The sequence below is a fragment of the Manis javanica genome, chromosome 1, assembly GCF_040802235.1.
Source record: "Manis javanica isolate MJ-LG chromosome 1, MJ_LKY, whole genome shotgun sequence".
Lineage (NCBI taxonomy): Eukaryota > Metazoa > Chordata > Mammalia > Pholidota > Manidae > Manis > Manis javanica.
The window spans coordinates 163,217,192-163,231,997 of NC_133156.1; the positions used below are offsets into that span (position 1 = coordinate 163,217,192).

Sequence of the window (14,806 nt, forward strand, 5' to 3'; positions counted from 1 at the left end):
GTAGTATATTATTAGACTACAGGGAAGTTGTCAAATATCCTAATCTTATTTTTTAATTGATACCATAAATTGATACATAAACTGAGGTTTGCAAATTGTGCCTACAATGCTTTCTGGTTATTGTTTCATTACTTGGCCGTTATCTTCTTGGACAAAAAATATTTTGACAAGTGGTAGTTTAATCGATCCTTATACTTTCCTGCAAATTTAGTTTGTAATATTATTGTCGCACTTTAACTTTGCTATGAAGAACTAAAATGGCATTTTTTAAGTACAGACAACAGAAAGACAGTATGACAGACTTAAATTAATACCGTTTATTTGAAATAACTAATTAACTTTTTCTTTTAAAGTTATCATTTATATACACTCTTATGAAGGTTTCAGAAGAAAAACAATGTGGTTATCACATTCATCCGTATTATCAAGTCTCCCCCATACTCCATTGCAGTCACAGTCCGTCAGTGTAGTAAGATGCCACAGAGTCCCTATTTGTCTTTTCTGAGCTGCACTGTCTTCCCCGTGACCCCATACACACCATGTGCACTAATCATGATGCCCGGCAATCCCCTTCTCCCTCCCTTCCCACCCGCCCTCCCATACCCTTCCCCTTTGGTAACCACTAGTCCCTTCTTGGAGTCTCTGAATCTGTTATTTTGTTCCTTCAGTTTTGCTTCATTGTTGTACCCCAGAAATGAGGGAAATCATTTGCTTTGTCTTTCTCTGGCTGACTTATTTCACTGAACATAATACCCTCTAGCTCCATCCATGTTGTTGCAAATGGTAGCATTGATTTGTTTCTTATGGCTGTATTTCATTGTGTATATGTACAACATTTTCTGTATCCATTCATCTACGGATGGACACTTAGGTTGTTTCCATACCTTGGCTATTGTAAATAGTGCTGCAATAAACATAGGGGTGCATATGTCTGAGAAGTTGTTTTCTTTGGGTAAATTCCATTGTGTGTATATACCATATTTTTAAAAATCATTTATCCATTGAAGGGTATTGGGTTGCTTTGATCTCTTGGCCAAGAGCATGGGTGTAGAAATATCTCTTTAAGACAAAAAAAAATGTGAATTTTAAAGTAGAAAGTTATACCTCAGAAAAGCTATGCAAAAAAAAAAAAAAAAGAATCACCCTCACACATTCTATATCAAAGGAGATGAATAGATGGCTTCAAAATGTAATCTAAAACATGCAAGAATATTTAATGGAGGTACCAAAACCTAATGAGGGAAAAGAAAGGGTTTTTCAGTAAGTGGTTTGGTGATAGCCAGTTAGCCATGGAGAGACAAGACTGCATTCTATTTATAATCTTATCTGATACCATAAAACACAAATTAGTACTAGATGAAGTAATTAATTAAGGAAACATACTGAACCAAACATAATATGTATCCATCATCCAAATAAGGAAGCACTTTCCAAACTTACAATAATTTGGAAAAGAACACATACCCCAGATATTACAGATTTCATAGCATAAAACTGAAAAGCTGTTGTGTATTTCTTAGAAGAATTACATATCATTTTGTTAAAAATAACTCTGGAAAAAATATACAACAAATGTACCCTATTTTAGAACTACAGGGTTAATATCTTAAAGAATATGAACACATAAGATCTTAACACCTTTAGAAATTGCAGGATTGATATCACTATACAGGATCATACAAATTCTTATGGAAACTATTAAATTTGTAAACAAAACTCATACAAGAGGAAATATGTGAAGATGTACAGATTAAGAGAGTAAGTATTGCTTTCACTATGTGCGTTGAGCTGTTTTTTAGAAATTTTCATTTAGACAGATAGGATTTTTATGTTTGTAACGAATTTCATAGTGTTCAAAGTAAAACATTTTGTCTATCAATTAGTTGACAAGCAGATGCCCTTTACAAGTTTTTTCCTTTTGTTTCTAGCACATACTGATGAACTCGAGGAAGCTTCCTCCACTCCCCAGGTCACTGCCCATGCAGAAATTGTTGTTACCTTGATGGACAGTGACTATGCAGAGACTTATGTCATCTTGAGTGACAGTGAAGTGGAGACTCTGACAAATGGAGAAAGCCATCAGTAAGATTGAAAGAATTTAACATTTGAAGTTTTAAATGTAAACTTAAACATCTTTATGCTGCAGATATTTCCATTCTTTTCTTTTATGGAGATCTAGTTTGTGTATGCACATACCAGATAAGTAATTTTAGTGGTTTTCAAACCAGGTTACTGTAGACTCCCCTGGAAAGATAATAAAATAAAGATACATTGTTGCCTGGATTGTATCCCCCACCAGTTGTTCCAGAACCTTAGGGGTGACTATTTTTAAAAATAGTGTACACTCAGAGTTAAGATTCCTTGCTCTAGATAAATGGTAATTTTACTTAGTGTTTTACAAAATTCAGTTTGCTTTCTGATTAAGGGAATTCATGAGCTCCTTTGAAGTTTAGATGTTCATAATGCATGAATATTGGGTATGGGCTAAAATTAAAAGTGAAGAAAACTTTAAAGGAGTATTGATGCTGAAGTATTACTTTTTGTTCTGATTTGTTTCATCCCAAGATCGCAGTGCTACCAGGGAAGTCTGTGCTATTACGTTAGGGCAGCAGAGCATGAAACATTTCTTTTACTCTTCACCCAGTAATTTCATCTAACCCCCGTGCCAAAAAATGAATGAAAACCCTCATTTGCTTTGATAAATAACTGGAAATGACATTGTCTTTTGGGAATCATTTTGACACTCCCTTCAAGAAACTAAACTAAACCCTAACACTGCATTCATCTTGTGCTTTAGATGATTACAGATATTGGTAAGAGTCCCTCTGTTCCATTCGATTCATCATGCTAAACTCTGGATTAATCTCAATTTTTGTGTTGGAATGAATTTAGAAATGCATTTGCTGATGATGTTTTAATGTATGTTGTTATAGATTGAAAAAACAGACATTATTGTTTTGGAATATGTCAAAACACACCTAGAGTGTGTGCTTCTCCACTTGCCACTGTCCCACTGAAGTGCTGCTTCTCATGGCCAGGAAGAGAGCGCTCTAGAATATATCCCCGGTTTAAGTTTTAAAGGATTTTCACAGACTGAGAAAAACTGATACTCCCCAGTGTGAGCCCCATTATCCTGTGACTTTGCATAGTGCTTGGTACAGCAGTGACTCAGTTTTTATGAGCTACAAGAACTGCTGAAATTAAGGACCTCCTTTTCTTTGTGGAACTACATATCTTTCTTGCCATGGAGCTGCTGAATATTTAAGCAGATACATTTACCATAGTAAATGGATAGTGCTCTTGACCCATGTTTTTCCTTATTGTTACTGGGGGCATTAACTTTGTCATTGTTTACTGGCCCCTAGACAGACTACATCTGCATTTCAGATTCTTTGATGTCAGGACTTGACAGATGCCACTAAATTGGAGTTAGGACATCCTATGAAGCTTTCACAAAAGTACTACAAAATGGACCTGGAACTTTTGGCAGCTATTAACAGCTTTTCATGAATGACAGACTTCTCATAACAGACTCTTGGTGTGTTTCTCAAGGATTTTACATGGTGACCTCTGTCCTCCTTCAAAGCCATTGTGATCCTGAGACATTTGTTTACTCTCATGCCTCAGCCTGTACTGTCCTTGCTGGGATGGGCTGTCCTTTCTTTACTGTCTCAGGAATTAATCTTTTTTACTCCTGATACTCGAGAATTTCATTTTAGAGTCTGAACTTCTTTATAAACTCTTAGGCTTTACACTTGCTGAGGTCATCTACAGCCCAGTTTGAACGTTGGGGTTCTTTCCTGAGTGGTCGAGCTTGTGCCCCCCATGACTGCATGTCAGTGGGTATGGCTCACCCTTTCCACACAAGCTGACGATAAACTCACAGTTTCACATTCAGTTTGGAAAAGAGAGAAAAAGGTATTTTCATAAGCCCCACCTTTCTAAAACATTCATTTTTCTCTGGGAGCTTTAGGATTGCGTATTCTACATGCTATTCCTCTGTACCCTCAGTCTAGATCATTACAGACAATCCCTTAAAATTAAAAAAAAAATGAAACATACAGTAAGTAACAATACAATACAATGCCATACACATCATAAAAAGATGATAAAAATGTTCAGCGCAAACAAGTGATGTTTTGTTATGGCTCCCAAACCAGTCAACGAGCTGCAGCTCTCCCCGCCTCTGCTGATCCCAGGAAATTTCTCTGCGCCTTCTATCTCTTTTAGGGCAGCACCAGAAACATAGCTTGGTTTAGAACTCCCAAAGCTGTGTTTCACTAACCCAATCTGGACTAAATATAAGATCATGCAGATGTTATTAAATGTTTAGGGTGTTGATAGTTTTGTTACTTCACGGGTGGTGCATAATTTCAGGTACTAATATAAAATGTGAACATTTGATTATAACCCCAGATGTATACTCAAAATAACCATTGAAAAGACAGCAGCATTCTTGAACCAGAATCCTGTATTTTACACCAGTGATTGGTATGGCATATCATTTCTCATATCCCAAGGTCAGTTGATTGGAGAACATTTGCTGAACATTTCATTCAGCATGTTTATTGAGTGATGGGCATTGTGCTAGTCATAATTTTGAATTCTGTTACATTATTTCTATGGAGATACCTTGCATGAAGGACGTTACAGTGTATTTTGTAAGGAAGGCTAATGATTTCTTGGGTAACTAAAATTTTTGTTCTTTTTTATATTTACTAATTTAATATTGATGTCATTTAAGGTCTCCTTCAACGCTTGGACACTCCAGATACCCCCGGAGCCAAAGTCCAAGCGCCCATACTCATCGGCCACAGGAGCCAAGCACCCGCAGCAGGGCTTCCCCTGTGATGCAGCGTTTCAGTCCGAATCCGGCAGAGGTTGTGGACCTCACTGCTGATGATGATGAGGATGGTAAGCTGGAGTAGCAGCAGTGCACAGCTATGAGGAGAATCTGATAAAATGAAATATCTTAATATGTTAGAAACTCCTACTCTTGCTTACTGGTAGTATATTATTAGACTACAGGGAAGTTGTCAAATATCCTAATCTTATTTTTTAATTGATACCATAAATTGATACATAAACTGAGGTTTGCATATTGTGCCTACAATGCTTTCTGGTTATTGTTTCATTACTTGGCCGTTATCTTCTTGGACAAAAAATATTTTGACAAGTGGTAGTTTAATCGATCCTCATACTTTCCTGTTAATTTTATTTGTAATATTATTGTCATACTTTAACTTTGCTGTGAAGAACTGAAATGGCACTTTTTAAGTACAGACAACAGAAAGCCAGTATGACTGACTTAAATGGTTAATACTGTTTATGTGTAATGACTAATTTATTTTTTCTTTTAAAGTTATCATTGATATACACTCTTATGAAGGTTTCACAAGAAAAACGTCATTATTACATTCACCCTTATTATCAAGTCTCCCCCCATACCCCATTGCAGTCACTGTCGTCAGTGTGGTTAAGATGCCACAGAGTCCCTATTTGTCTTTTCTGAGCTGCACTGTCTTCCCCATGACCCCATACACACCATGTGCACCAGTCATGATACCCTGCAATCCCCTTCTCCCTCCCTCTCCACGTGCCCCCCCCAACCCCTCCCTTTTGGTTACCACTAGTCCCTTCTTGGAGTAAGGAAGCAGAAGTGAAGGAACAAAATAGCAGCAAACTAATTTACTTTTAAAAGTTGCTTCCCAGAAATGTAATATTGCTCTTCCCTTCTGTGCTGCTCAGCTTTAGCGTTTTGTTTTGGCTGAGAACTGCACTCCAGTGACTGAGGACACAAACTAGAATTGGAATCAGGGAAGGGAACACGGTAGCACGTGTGACTACATGAATACATCTGTAAGTTTCCCCACATATTGAGAATTATCTTCAGGAATTATCAGTTACATCTTAGAAGGAAATGGTCAGTCATGATTTTCTTAAAGGATGAAGGCAAGTCATATATGAATTTGTTAGCTTTGGGAGTTAGCTATAAATTGGAGAAAGGATCCATTAGGGAGGGAGGAAGCGTCAGAGGCTGTGTGCACTCAGCTCCCACGGACGCTCTGCAGTCTGGGTGATCACGACTCTCAGAGCACCAGGGCTCTGGGATTATGTGTATGAAAACATCGTTTATTTCCACCATCTGCATTTCATTCAATAGGATCTTGCTTTTTATTCTAAAGCACCACAAATTATCTGTAAGAGTGGTTAATATAATAGGGATTAATTTAAGATTGCTCAGAGTTAATTAAATATATGACAACTGTTTTGGAAACATCTTGTGGGTTTTTCCATGCGACACCTACCAGCGAGTAAGTAGGAGAAGGTGACAAAATAACCTTTTAACCCACTGGAATTAGTTCAGGCAGAATACTTTTACTAGGTTAAAAGAATGCCAGTGATAAGTAGATGCCCCGTTCTCTCACTAATTTCTCTCAGTGGAAAGCTTCTAACCTATTAAAAATAAATCCCAAGCTTAAGTGTCTGGGTCCCCAGCTTCCTCCCTGGCAGCCATTTAGTCTCCTGGAGGCATCTGGCAATGTCTGCAGACATTTTCAGGTCTCTCTTTTGGGGTAGAGGGCTGCCATCACCTAAGAGGTAGAGGCCAAGGATGCTATGAATCACCCCACAATCCACAGGACAGCCCACCCTGTATCCCCACTACCTTCCCCAACACAGAATTATACAGCCAAAAGTGTCAATACTGCCAAGGTTGAGAAACTGAGATAAGCCATTTGCAAATAAACAGAGGTTCCTCCCTCCCCTTCTTACATGTAGCAAATATGTTTAAGCATCCAGAGTAGTTTCCCATTTAGGACAAAAGGTACTGTTTGCATTTCAGAAATCAGCCTACCACTCTGCACTGTATAGAATAGATTGTATTCTCGATCTGTCACACATTAAGATAATCCCTTAATTTTGAACCAAATCGTTGTTACTATGCTTTGGACAGATTTATTTCTATTATTCTCAATTTTTTAACAGCCATTTTATAATCAGAGTCTAAAATATAGCTCATTCGTAAGTTAATGTCTGCCTCAAATTTACTTCCTGCTACAGAAATTTTAACTTTTATTATAAAACACTGATGGAATTAATATTTACATTTTTTTTTAATAAACAAAAAGCTGTGTAAAAAAGTGAGAGAGTGCTTAGGTAACTTATCCAAGACCATACTGTCAGTGGTGAAATTAAAACTGTTTTTCAAGCAGTCTGACTCTAGAATCCATACTGTACCGAAGAAAGGACAGTTTCTAACCCTGGTACAGCCTGTGACAATGTATATGAACATAGTGGACACACTTTTTCTTTCCTTTTCCTCTTTTCTACTTGGTAGTAGATCACAAAACTTTCATAGTGGTTACTCAAAAAACTATTTTAATAACCTGAATTATTAGAATATGCACATGTGTTGGATTTTTAAAACGCAGTAATCACATTTTAGTAACGTCATTTTAATGTTGCAGTTTAGCTTTATGAAAGCTTTTTGTAAAACTATATATTGTACTTATTAGAGTTAACAGTTTTAAAGTTGGTTTCAATTACCATAAAAATGTTAGCTTTGATTAAAATATAGTCCATTACCTAATTTGTTTTGAAATGCTAAATAACTTTTTTACATTCTGCAGAACCTACTGTAGTACCACTCACTACTTCAAGAATGGAATTTCCAATCACGAGCACGAGCACGTGGATTCACAACTACTCAGATTCATCTGCCTCTGAGCAGGCCTCTGATAGTGAGTCAACTGACGATAGCAGCGACTGGTCAGAGACGTCAGCTCCTCCTCATACAAGCAATAGAATGACTGGGACTTTACATTAAAAAGGGCTGGGGAGAAGGAATTTTTCATTACTTTTGTTAGGAAAAGTATTGTTTTAAGGATTTTAGCTATGTTAGCAAAAGTGTAATCTTAGAGTGAACATCGTATGTGAGCAAAGTCGTCTCTATTAGACTAAGATTTCATATTGGAGGTGCTGCATGTTATTGAAGTATCATAGCACAACTGAAAGAGATTGGGGGCTGTCACCAAAAATATGAGCAGCAACAAAAGAAAACATAGGTAAATTGGACTTCACCAAAATCTACAACATCTGTACATCAAAAGACATTATTGAGAAAGTGAAAAGATGGCCTACAGAATGGTAGAAAATCACGTGAAAATCATTTATTTGATAAGGGCCTAGTACCCAGAATATATAAAGAACTTGCACAACTCAGCAGTTAAAAAGAGAACCCAGTTTAAAAACAGGCAAAGGACTTGCATAGATATTTTTCCAAAGAAGATACGCAAATAATGGGAAGCACATGAAAACAACCTCATTAATTATGAGGGAAATACAAATGAAAGCCACTTTATACCCATCATAATTAGAAACAAAACAAAACCAAAACACTGGAAATAGAAAATGACCAATGTTGACAAGAATGTGGAGAACCTGGAACCCTTATGAATATCTGGTGGGAATGTAGATTGGTGCAGCTGCTGTGGAAACCACTTTGGGGGTTCCTCAAAAGGTTAAACCTGGAATTATGTGACCCACAATTCCAGGCCTGGACATATATCCAAAAGAACTGAAAACCATGATGAAAGTTTCAAAAGGCTTGATGATGTCCCATCATCTTAGTTTTTGTTGTTGTTTGGTCTTTTGGTGTCATATGTAATAAACCATTGTCTAACCCCGGGTCACAAAGATTTACTCCTGTGTTTTCCTTTAAAGAGTTTTATAGTTTTAACTCTTACTTCAGAATTAATCTTGTGTTTCTATCACCAATGATATCCCTGGTTCTTTCTCTTCTCAGTTGTTGAACGGAGCCTTAAACTAGCCTCTATTCTCTTCTGGACAATGGCCACGAGACAGGAACTTGCTGTTTACTAACAGGGATACCACAAACCTACGGCTTGTAGACTGACCAGTAGTACTGTTAATAATGAAATCATCTTATATTTTCTATCATTTTTTTTGCCTTTAATAGTATCTCATTTAATTCTTATAGTACCCTTCTAACTTAACATTGAACAGATTGGAAAACTGCTTGAGGCTGGATTGGTCTCCATTCTTTGGAGAATTGACGGTAGAATCTAGAATCCAAGGAAATTTCACAGGGGTGTCTTTTAAGTACTACATTCTTTGAAAAAATGTAGGCAGAAATGGAATGGGCTTTTATTTCATTTATTTGAGTGTACACTCTTTCCCCAGTAATGAGTATCTTGTATGTTACTTTATATATTCTTATTTAATCCTTAAACATTTTCGTGCTGTTGAATCATACTCTTCCCATTTGAGAAAAGAAGAAATCTGGAAGTTAAATACTTTGAAGGTCAATAGTAATCTCTGAGGCCAACACCTGAACACTTCTCATTCACTCCTGGCCCCTGGCAGCCTTATGTCCTCTCTCAGCTAGATTTCATGTGACACTGTCCCCAACTTCATTTCAAGGCACTCTCAAAGCTTTTATTAACTTATTTATTTGTTAATACCCTCATCAGTCAGGATTCACATTTAATCTCTTAGGTAGCAACTTTACTACTTGAATGGCCTTCTCACGGTGTTACTGTAACTATACCGATGATGACCTTTGGGACAGACAGACTTGCTTATGTTGTATTTCCCTAGATTAGGAGAACATTGTTCTAGGCCAGATTGTTACTATATATAATAAACCTGAGAGAACCACTTATAGATATTCAGGCTGCATTAGGAACACTCAGTTCTGCTGCCTTCATTTCTTTTAAATGCTTTGTAGAACATCTTTCGCCTATTTTGTTCACATTCTGTCCTTAGCACATTGCCTATTTCCAACCTTGAAGCACTCAAGCCATCTAGCTTCAACCAGGTTTCTAAATGGGGCTGCAAAGGACTGGTAAGCATCATAGAAGCAAGCAGATGGGTGCCTCATGAATTTAGGGTACCTAATGTGGGTTTTGGGAGTAAGATGCCAAACTGTAATATATCTCAGTCCAGTCAGTTCCCTTTCCTTCCTTTCAGTGGTGGTTCCTATTCACTCACTCTTAGTTTTGTATTTGAGATATTTGAAGATAATGAGGGCAAGTTCTCTCTGAACAGATAAGGGTCATCTCTCTCACTTCTGTCATGGCCGCAGCAGTCCGCAGCGCTCTTGCTGTGCTTACAAATTCATCTCCTGAGTCTTAGGATTGCCCAGAATCCTCAAATAACTGGATCTGTAAAATTAAAGCGTCCAAGTTGGAAGCAACCATGAAGGTCGTTTAGTCCACCCACTGACTGGATTTCATCCCAAAGGTTTTCAATCTTTTTTCTGAAGTAATTTCACCCTAAATGACATACACTAGTACAACATGTTGACATGGGTGCTGTGATAAAAGTCCTGAAAATGTTGCAGGAAATAAAGCTACTGCAGTAATGAATTATTGTACATATATCACAGCATATAGAAAATAGTTCCTTAGAGGCTGTTGGTGATGGTCATTTCCTCATACACTAGTTGTAACTTTGCTCAAGTTACTTAAAAAATTTGGAATGCAAGTAAATGAAAATGATATAATTGTATACTGAGTTACAGAATTATAACTGACTTTGAATCCGCTATAATTTATGTTTTCAAAGTAACCAACTTATTTTCCTTGTTTTTTGATACAGATCACTTGTAATATTTAACCTCTCAACTGATGCTAACAAGGTGGTATGAATGCCAGGAGGCAATTAGAGATGAGAAAAAATTGGTAATGTTTTTAATCCAAGTCCACAGACTCCTAAATCTAGTTCTCAGGTTACTTTTATTTGGGTTTATGAAATTAGCCCAAATAGGCCAGACCTAGAAGCTTGGAGAAAACCAATATATAGAGATTTAGAATAGAGATACTCTGCAGCAGAATTTAGAGTACAGACCTTTTTCAGGAGACAATCAGCAAAGACAAGAGAGGACAGGTACGGGAAGGCAGCCTAGGAGAATGACAGGGAGGTTTGCTACCTGCCATCAGACCTCTCAACCAGAGCCCAAAGTACCTCCACCCAGATTCTTTATGTGACCCCATTAATTCCATTCACTGTTTTGGCCAGTTTTGATTGGATTTTTCTATTATTTGTAAGCAACCATGAGATTCCTGAATGGTACCTTGGCCCAGAAGAGATTAGGTAGGTCCTATGAGCCAAACAGGAGCAGGTTAACTCTGGTATTGGCTACTCTAGAGATCAGACTGGAACGGTGGTGCTCCAGAACCCTGCGGACTCTGCGGGCAGGCCTCAGGAGGCACATGGGGTGGGGGTGGGGGGCGGGGGGGAGGGGAGAGGCCTGTGGGCACTCCACTCTTCTGTTTATTTTTTAAGTAAAAAATTTCATCTACATTTTTACCTGGTTCCCACAAAATAACAGTTTGAGCAAAGGATGCTGTCTTTTAGATGAGTTTGAAACACTGTGGTAGGCCTTCTGGGGGCACTTTTGCACGTCTTCTGGCAGGGAAGAGCACACCTGACGTCTCAGAACAGGATGAACAATGAAAGCATGTTAGGAGGAAAAATATCTTGTCCACAGGCATTACCTAAATACTCAAACCCTTTCCTTTGGTACTTTAAAAAATCTATTCAAACAGTAAGTCTCCTGATTTGTTCAAAATGTACACTTTGGTAATGGTACATTTAGGTAATGATCTGCTTATTGGTGTTTTCTACTTCTTCCTAATCTTATTGTCTAGGCAGAGCAGTGCCAACATTTGTCCACCTAGGTGCTGTACATGAGCCCCTCCATCGTACTGTCCTTATCATAAGAAGAAAAGAACCACGCTTGGGCCAGGTTATTCAGGTAAACAGGCACACAGGTAGTACAGATGAAATGGCAGAGCCATACTAAATCTATGTCTATTTGCTGCCTCTACTACTCCAAGTAACGTCCAATTTTTTCTACTCTAAGTAACGTCCCTGGACCTCCCACTTGGGAGCATGTTGGAAATGCCCAAAGTCCCAGCATGGATCTGCTGAGTCAGCACCTGCATTTTAATCCCTTAAGATTGATATCCACACTGATACCTGGAAAGCACTGCATACTGTATTCCAAAGCCAATCGCCAAACATCTTGGGTTCACACCATAAGCAGACAGCAGCCAATCACCCAAGCCTTGAAGCCAGCAGAAAGGGCTGCTTGTCAGCAATTTAGAGGGCTTCCTGCATGGAGTCTTTCTAAATAGTTGCCTAGAGGATGCTGGACAGAAAGACCAATTTCTCTCCGTGAGCACAATGCCAGGGAAGTCTATAGTTCTGATGCTAACATCTGAACACAGCCACGAAGACACAAATATTGTCATGATTCAAATCCTCCTGGCATTAACCATGGGTGGTAAACTTAATGAGATGAGGAGGAAAAACACTATTGTTCTCATATAATAATCAGCTAAGCATTTTAGTGTCTCTCTAAATGTAAATGGTCCTTAGATTCTGAAAACCTGATTTAGGGCTCTTACACCTAAATATAAACTGGATCCAAATGGATCATATTAGGAGGAAGGGAGGGCTTGGGGATAGAGCCAAAGGAATACATCACCCACCAGCTTTTCCTGAGTCACCTAATCCCACCCACCAGCTTTTCCTGAGTCACCTAATCCAAAACTGAGTTGTTTTGAGTCCCTCAAAATGTGGATCACAGGTCATCCACTTCAGAACCACTGAAGTATTAAAAATGCACATTCCTTATAACAAGAATCCACATTGTTAACACCACCTTCCCCATGGATTCCTGCACACACAACATGAGGCAATTGCCAACCAGACCTAGTTATACAATAGAATTACCAGACTCATTAATCTTATCTTCACAACTGTGAGGCATCAAAACCCTATTTTCTGTGGAAAGACTCATCAGAGAAGTTGAGTGTCTTGCTTAATTTCATTCAGCAGGAAAACCACCATGGCTAAAACACCACATTCTGGCCCTTTTAACTCAATCAAGATGTCAAATTCAAAAAACCAAGGGACAGGGAAGCACGGTCCTATTGAAAAATCATTATTTTCCATTTGAAGCAAGAGCAATCCTTTTCCAAAAAAAAACAATGGAAAGATCTAGTCTCTTTTGTAGCCATATTTCAGGGACTTTTCTGGGCCCCAATGCCCAGGATGGAACCAAGTCTGCCAAGAGGGTCAATGGGGAAGCATGCTGTATGTGCCGTGTTAAGCAGCTGGCTGGTGGCTGGGTATAACACCAAATATAATCCCAATGGCCTGATGAGAGTTCATTTCACTTACATTCAAAGTCTCAGTGAATACTACTCAAAGTAGTTGAGACTCTTCTTTCCATTATGTAAGCCTGGGCCACTCATTACCTGGGCATACCCACACTTACTCTAAGGCAGTGATTCCCAAATGGACTGGCTATAGGAGAGTCACCTGAGGCTCTCTCTAAAATACAGACTCCTGAAGCCCCTCAGGATTTGAGATAATGATTCAGAGATGAAAAGCAAATCCATAACAGTACAAGGGGGAAAAAGACTCCCATGTTGTCAAGTTGAATGGGAATGGCCCCTGTATGACATACTAACTAGGAGCCAAACAAGAGAAGATGGAACTATTTAACTGAATCTAACTTTTAAAAAGTAAAATGGCAAAACATACTATAAGTCCAAAGACATAGTAAACTAAAAAAAATGACTTGCAACTCAAACAAAGGACTTTAATATATTAAGAGCTTCAACACATGGGTAAGACATAGACCAACAACATAAAAACATGGCACAAAAGTATGAATAATTGTCAGGAAAAAAAGACTTTTTGAATAAGTAAGAGACACTCAACCCCACTTATAAGAGAAATGCAAATTTAAAAAATACTTTAATCTAATCTTTTGTAAAGACAAAGATCAAAAAGGGTAACAGTGTGTAAACCGAACGGGGGAGGGGATGGAGGCCTGGGACTGCGGAACACCCGGCCCTGGGGCTCTGCTTTGCGAGCAGAAACCTACCCTGTGTGTGCTCTGGAGGATGGGCAGCTCGGACCGGCGGAGTCCTTGAGACTTGACATTCCGGCCGTTTGTGGAGGACGGGATACACACTCGGCCGCACTGGCTCCAGGGAAAGGCAGGCGGTCCGAGAGGCTTCCTTGCAGCGAGAGGGAGGCCGAAGGGGCGGGGTTGTGCTGCGCGGCGGAGGGGAGAGCCGCCGAGCTTGCTTGCGCAGGGGGAGGGGAGAGTTTGACGAGCTTGTCCGCGCACGCTCTGCCCAGCAGGTTAGGAAATTTGGGGAGCTTCAGGCGCTCCATCCCCCTGGCTGCCAGCTCAGCTCCGAGGCCCCCCACTGTGACACGCAGCCTGCTGGCGCCTCCCTCCCAGCCTGCCGGCACCGGTTCGCAAACCAGCAGTCACTGTCCTGGCGTCAGGCCAGCCAGAGGGAGGCCCCGCCCACCACAGCTAGAGACGCCCAGCACAGAGGCTTACACCTGTGTGCTCCGCCCACTGGCTCTGACACCCGAGACAGGCAGCACAGACAGGAATCAGCAAACAGATCTCTCCTCCCCCCAGGCAGCAGCTACGCTCCCCTATGGCCCCCAACCTCACTCTACGGGCTTTGCAGCTCCAGAGACTGGAGCTTCTGGGCACTAGGGGGCACCTCACAGAAATATGAAATGTCAAAAGAACATGCTTCAGACCAAAATCTCACAAACCCAAGAAAAAGGCCCAAATGAAACTGAACTGACCAATCTGCCTGAAAGAGAGTTCAAAATAAAAAAGATGGATGCACCCTTGTGTTTATCACAGTACTATATACAATAGCCAAGAAATGGAAGCAACCTAAGTATCCATCAGTAGACGAATGGATAAAGAAGATGTGGTACGTATATACAA

General features: G+C 39.5%; 1 long non-coding RNA gene across 1 annotated transcript; it reads left to right on the forward strand.

Annotated features, from left to right (window-relative positions):
- The first annotated feature begins 1,334 nt into the window (after positions 1 to 1,334).
- LOC140850262 (uncharacterized) lies at positions 1,335 to 10,660 on the forward strand. Its single transcript, XR_012132936.1, has 3 exons — positions 1,335 to 2,082; positions 4,745 to 4,914; positions 7,632 to 10,660. It is a non-coding gene; the product is annotated as an uncharacterized lncRNA (long non-coding RNA).
- Positions 10,661 to 14,806: the final 4,146 nt, after the last annotated feature.